Source organism: Dermacentor silvarum, chromosome 11 (assembly GCF_013339745.2).
Source record: "Dermacentor silvarum isolate Dsil-2018 chromosome 11, BIME_Dsil_1.4, whole genome shotgun sequence".
Classification (NCBI taxonomy): Eukaryota; Metazoa; Arthropoda; class Arachnida; order Ixodida; family Ixodidae; genus Dermacentor; species Dermacentor silvarum.
In genome coordinates this window covers 40,739,206-40,746,322 of record NC_051164.1, presented here as the reverse complement: position 1 = coordinate 40,746,322, position 7,117 = coordinate 40,739,206, and the positions used below count along the sequence as shown (strand labels likewise).

Below are 7,117 nucleotides of genomic sequence, written 5' to 3'. Positions count from 1 at the left end.
TCTCAGGCCGCTTCGACGACAGAGTATTATGGATAACCTTGAGTAGTTTTCGAGATCGCTTCTCGTTTCGAACGCGTCTAAGCCTAGCGAAAGAAATATCCGATGCCAACGCCATCTATCGGGGAAGTCGGGAGATAGGCATGACGACAGCATGTGGCCTCTGAGATCAGAAGATTTCTGTTGAAGGTTGTTGTAGAGAGCTTGCACTGCTTGTCTGTTTCCTCGCAGATCAGCGGATATGGGATGTACAAATACAACGCGATTCCTGAGAGATCATACTAGGAACTACTCAATCGGTGCAGAGACATGCAGACACGGCAACACCAACGCGATTGCAGACGACGCGAAAAGGCGCGCGCGCGCGAAACACCAGCATGCATTGCGACCGGAACTAGTGCCTCCTGATTGGCTGTCGTCCACCGCTGCGCGCTAGACGCTTCCGGCGGCGGCGTTCGCCCGACGAAAATGTTTGGACAGGCAGATCGGCTGCGGACGGCAAATTTCTTGACGCCGGCCGTCGGACGTTCGCCGCCCGACGAAGTTCTTCGCTCGGACGCCGGTTATTCGCTCCATGTATTCCGGCCTTAACGCGCACCGACAGTGAACGCTTCGGTGGTCTCAGTACTACGACGCCTCGATGCCAGCATTCGAAGGGACGCTGGCATCAAGAAGCATTACCAACGCCACCTAGGTGGCGTTCACCGTACTCAGCACAGCGGAGCGTGGCCTCCGCAATTAGCTCTGAAAATGTTTCTGAAGTTGATCGCGGAGGCTGCAATTACGACGCGCTGTACGCGCTGATTTGACTCGGTGACGATTCAGTTACGTGCTTTGTCTTGCGCGTTGTATTAGTGTGTCAGTTACGTGCTTCGTCTTTCGCGTTGTGCTAGCGTGTGCAGCGTAGTGCAGCTTCCATATGCACGACGGTTGCTCATGGTCATCGACGTTGGTAGTCGTGATGGAGGAGACGTGCCACCAGGCGTCAGCGTGGGTGCATCAACGCCTAAGGGCGCTTTAGCCACAAAACACCAATAGACATTATATATCAATGTGCAATAAACATTACACTACTTCTGTGAAGACACGTTTCACTTTCGTGTTCTATACCGATTCCTATATAAGAGGGATCAACCACATTTTTTTCAGGATGACGGCGTTGGATTTGTTTGTAGGAGCGTACATGCCGGTGCCCACCGGTATTTTCCCCGAAGCCTCGGACCATAGTTAAGTTTACTTAGGAATACACGTTCATGGTAAATTATGGCCCGGCTGTGGACCGGGAAACTAGCGCATAGTTAGTGGCAATGGTGAGTACAATTGAAAAATGAAAATATTTATATGCATACACAAGGTAAAAAAGCTTGGTTCTTGCCATGCCCATGTGCGATTACCTCTGCTGCTTCTGTGGCATTGTGGAACATTTATCAAGTGAGATCGTGTTGATTGCAGCACAAGAATGAAGATACATTGAATTTACCATTGATGCTGAAGGTTGACCCCAGCTCACGAGCAATTGTACCGCCGATGCCACCATAGTTCAATGAGCTGAAATAATAAAAAAAAACGTGTTTGTGTTAGTATCTCGTACTAGACGACAGCATCGTTCTATGCTTGAGGGGAGGCTTTTATTGCCTCGCCCACCATGGTTTCGCCTCTGTCCTGCGCTGTATCAGTATCTGGCAGCACACACACACACACGTATTATATATATATATATATATATATATATATATATATATAAGAAGTCAACAACCATTGACACCAAGAACCACATAGGGGAAATTACTTGTACTTACTAATTGAATTAAAGAAAGGATAAATTAATGTAAATGTAAACGGATGAAACAACAACTGTCCGCAGGTGGGGAACGAACCCACGTCTTCGCATTACGCGTGCGATGCTCTCACCATTGAGCTACCGCGGAGCTGTTTTCCCATCCGCTTTCTGGGGTATTTATGTTTTACAACTAGAACTAACCCTTGGAGTGTTAGCCAGCGCCACCACTCACAAACCTAGGGGCGGATGCGCAACATCCTATCTGCCACTGGCGTCACGGACACGTGAACTTTTTGGGTGATGGCAACTGGTCAATAAACCAACTCCCAGCTTGGCAACTGGTCAAATGGCTAGTTGGCAACTGGCAACGCCAGATGGCAACTGGTCAAATCGGACCCCTCGCTTCCCTTTCTTCTCGTTCACTACTTAACGAGGGCTCGAATCCGGCAACATTGATGCCTTCAGGTAGCATGTGTGGGTTTAGTGACAAGGTTTCCGTTTTAGTTTCGTACTTTTAATATTTCAGTCTGAGAAGATTTAACATAAAAGGCGTGCGCTGTGGGTGCTTTGTTTCGTTACATTTGTTTGTGGATTGTCATTCTCAAAATTCCGAGGAATATCTTTGCCAAGAATGCAAGACAAGATATCAGCAACATTAATGATAGAATGGGTGCGGCAATATAACCCGCATATACCGCATGTCATGTAAGAAGGCGTGGCATATACATGTACCTAACTATTTATTTATTTATTTACGTATTGTAACAAGAGCATTCGCCATGTAGACTTGACGAAGCTTGACGGTTAAAACAAGCTGGCTCGTTAAAACCGACCTAGCGCCAACCACACGATTGTCAACGTCTTCTACACTGGCTGGCACAGAGCTGGTGCCGATGTGCTCCGGTACAATCACTCCCCACGCAGAAAGGAGCCAACCTGGCGACTTAGGGGAATGACAGCCCAGAAGGGTCGTAGCATGGTTTCAGCCGTGCGACGTGAACTGTTTCACGCTCTCGGCAGCGGTGGTCGGAAGATGGCTCGAGCGGCTCGATGATATAGTTGACGGGAGATGTTTGCTCTACTACTCGGTAGGGACCGTGGTAATTTGAGATAAGCTTAGTAGAAAGGCCGGGAGTAGTGGACGGGACCCAGAGCCAAACTAGCAGTCCCGGGGAATAGCGAGCACTAGATGCGGATTCGCCATGTCGAGATTTTTGGCGACATTGGTCTTGCGAGGTAAACGAGCGAGCCAGTTGACGACACTATTCAGCATAAGCAGCCGCTTCGGAAACAGGCGTTGCTTCAGAGACATCGGGTCCGTAAGGGAGAATGGTGTCCATGGAACATGATTGTTCATATAAAAGAAAGAACGGTGAGAAGCCGGTGGTAGTTTGTGGCGCAGAGTTATAGGCGTACGTGAGGAAGGGGAGCACCTGGTCCAAATTGGAGTGATCATCGGACACGTACATCGCAAGCATATCTCCAAGGGTACGGTTGAAACGCTCCGTCATGCCATTTGTTTGAGGATGGTATGCAGAGGTGGAGCGGTTAACAATGCGGCATTCTTGGAGCAGTGCCTCGATGATTGTTCGAGTTTAGTGGCGCAAGGGCCAGGTATGGCCAAAGAGCGCCATGACAGTATTAGTTCGCGCCAAGACGATGGTAATGGCTTGTTAGTGGTAGATGAATAGGGAATTATATGAACATTAGATGTGGCATGGCTGTAAAGGGGCCTAAAATCAGTCGCTGTAAAGTGCGTAAAATCTATAAGTAATAAGATTATGGCAATGAGTGATTATGTGTACTATGGACATGAACAATGCATTGCGAAAGAATGATACGAGTTACAAAAAATTAAAGATACAAGAATTAGCCAGAAGCACAAGTGCCTAAACAGAGCCCTTGAAACACAAGGGCCTCGAGGCATGTGCAGTTAAAAAAAACTATCGCAGCAACATCCTCTAGAGAGAGGATGCACTACGAACTTATTGAGCTAATAACATGTAGCACAACATCTTTCAAGAAAGCAAGGACTGCATTGGTGCTAAAAAGTGGTTCTTTACCGAGAAACATAGCGGGATGCAGAGGGACACAATAGCGATATGCGAGAGGAAAATGTTTCTTTCTTTCTCTTTCGGCTTCCCGACACTCCAAGAGGACGTGGAGGGCGGTGAGCCTGTTGCCACATCTACGACATGTTGGAGGATCATTTCCATTCAATAGAAAATTGTGAGTACCATATGTGTGTCCTATTCTGAGACGACAGAATAGGACATCAGTTCGTCGTGTTTTAGTTGTACAGGGCCAGAAACATAACTGTGGCTTAATCAAGTGGAGCTTATTAGTTGTTTCAGCGTCCCACAGACGCTGCCAGTGGCCTCGCAGTTTCCTTCACAAAAAAGGCTTCAGATCTGTGGAGGAAATAGCAGCGGCAGGATTAATAGCTTGCGATGTAGTTGATGTGGCCAACTGGTCTGCTAGCACATTGAACTCACTGCCTCTATGGCCAGGCACCCAGCATATTATTACATGTCTACGAGATTGGTAAATGTTACACAAGAGTGAGTAAAGCTCGATAACAACAGGATTCTTATGCTTTTGTAAAGATGTTAGCGTTTTACAAGACTCAACGAGTCTGTGAATATTATTGCCTTTTGTAGTTTCAATTTCTCTATATGCTTCACCGCAGACCGTACTGCATAGGCTTCTGCGGTGAAAATGCTTGTTAGGGGGTTTAATACGTCCGATTTTGAAAAAGAGGGGCCAACCGCGGCGTAAGATACGCCAGCATGGGACTTGGATGCGTGGGTATAGAATTCCGAGCACGAGTACTTCGATTGAAGTTCGCGGAAATGCATTGCAATTTCGAGGTCGGGAGCATGCTTTGTGACCTCTATAAAGGATAGATCACATTCTATCAACTGCCACTCCCAGGGCGGTGACACCTTAGCTAGAGGCATTAGGCGATGTTCTAGAAGTGGGACATCCATCTCTTCGCTAAGTTCTCTTACACGCAGTGAGAAAGGCCGCCTCATAGAGGGTCGATTATAGAAAAGCGTTGAACACTTCAAATCATTAAGGGTTGTTAAACAAGGATGTTCCCGATCGGAGTGCAGTTTGAGAAAATAGGTGAAGCTGATGTATGTTCTCTGGAGGTGGAGTGACCACTCATTCGATTCTACGTATAAACTTTCGACGGGGCTTGTTCTGAATGCGCCAGTGGCCAGGCGGATACCTAGATGGTGGACAGGATCAAGCATTTTTAGCGCGCAGGGGCGGCAGAGTGATATACTACGGCACCATAGTCCAATCGTGACCGAATGAGGCTCTTGTGAAGATTCATTAAACAATTCCTGTCGGTGCCCCAGGATGTGTGAGATAAAATTTTCAGTAAGTTCGTTGTTCTTAGGCATTTCGCCTTGAGATGCTTTATGTGGTTGATGAAAGTAAGCTTACGGTCAAGTATGATGCCTAAAAATTTGTGATCTTTGTTAATTGGTATTTGTTGTCCATACATTTCGATAGTGGGATCTGCAACGAGACCTTTCTTCCTGGTGAAAAGAACACAAGAACTTTTGTGGGGGTTTATTTTGAACCCGTTTTCGTCTGCCCACTTTGACACTTTGTTCAACCCCTGCTGTACCTGTCTCTCGCACACTGCGAGGTTACAGGACTTGAAACCTATTTGTATATCGTCCACATAGATGGAATAAAAAATAGCGGGTGGTAACGAAGCACGAAGCGTGTTCATTTTAACGATAAAGAGTGTGCAGCTGAGCATGCCTCCCTGGGGTACACCAGTTTCCTGCACAAAAGGTCGTGATAGAACATTGCCAACTCGAACACGGAATGTGCGATTCAGCAGATAACTTTCAATCATAATTAACATATTACCACGTATACCAAAGTGGGAGAGGTCTCTCAGTATTCCAAACCGCCATGTGGTGTCATAGGCCTTTTCCATGTCTAGGAATACAGACAGAAAGAACTGTTTGTGAACAAAAGCTTCGCGTATCTGCGCCTCGATACGTATCGAAAGGTCTGTGGTGGATCGACCCTCGCGAAAGCCGCACTGGTATGGGTCAAGCAGTTTGTTTGATTCAAGGAAATGTAATAGGCGACGGTTTATCATTTTTTCGAAGACTTTGCAGAGACAGCTTGTTAGTGCTATCGGCCGATAACTCGATACAGACGATAGATCCTTCCCCTGCTTCAGGATAGGGATCACTATGGCCTCTTTCCAGGCAGAGGAGATCTCGCCGGAAGTCCATATAGAGTTATATAGACAGAGAAGGGTTTTCTTCGTTTCAGAGGGCAGGTTCTTCAACATTTCATATAATATGCGGTCAGGGCCTGGGGCAGATTGGTTGGAACAGGCGAGTGATGCCTGAAGCTCTGCTAAAGAGAAAGGCAAGTTATAAGGCTCGTTCCCGGTGCTCTTTCGGTCTAGTTTTTGTGTTTCTATTGCTGCTTTGTGTTTTGTAAATTCTGGGGAAGAGTGCAATGAACTGGACACATGTTCAAAATGTGCACCCAGGTGGTTCGCTTGGTCTTCCAAGCTGTCACCCTGTGTGTTTACCAAAGGGAGTGAATATGTTTGTCGTCCTCTCACCTTGTTAACCCTGTTCCAGACTTTGGCCTCATCTGTACACGAGTGTATACCTGATAAAAACTTCTGCCAGCTCTCTCTTCTGGCCTGTCGGCGCGTTCTCCTGCCTTCGGACTTTACCTTCTTAAAATTTATAAGATTCTCCGCAGTAGGAGAATCGCGTAGCAACCCCCACGCTTTGTTCTGTTTTCTACGAACGTTCCTATATTCGTCGTTCCACCATGGGACACGGCGTTTGCATGCCGCACCACTTATTTCGGATATGCATTTAGAAGCGGCATCAATTATGAAGGAAATATTCCACAGCAGCATCAGTTCCTAACGAAGACATGTTGGCCCAGGAGATGCTACTAGTAAGATTTCGAAATTTCTCCCAATCGGCTGTGTCAATCTTCCATCGAGGGGCTTGTGGTGACGGCTCAGTTTTGGTTGTTCGCAGTAGTATAGGGAAATGATCGCTCCCGTACGGATTTTTGATAACTTCCCATTTAAGTTCAGATAATAGAGACGGGGAAGCTATGCTAAGATCAATAGAAGAAAAGGTTCTGTTTGCGAGACAGTAAAATGTAGGTTCCTTCTTGTTCAGGAGACACGCGCCAGAGGAGAAAAGATATTGTTCAACAAGACGACCTCGCGCATCGATACGAGAGTCGCCCCACAGACTACTGTGCGCATTGAAATCGCCAAAAACAAGATAGGGTTCTGGCAATTCATCTATAAAGGACTGAAAT

General features: G+C 46.7%; 1 non-coding gene across 1 annotated transcript; it reads right to left on the bottom strand.

Annotated features, from left to right (window-relative positions):
• Window positions 1-1,853: 1,853 nt before the first annotated feature.
• Window positions 1,854-1,925, bottom strand: Trnat-cgu (transfer RNA threonine (anticodon CGU)). Its single transcript has one exon. It is a non-coding gene; the product is annotated as a tRNA-Thr (tRNA).
• Window positions 1,926-7,117: the final 5,192 nt, after the last annotated feature.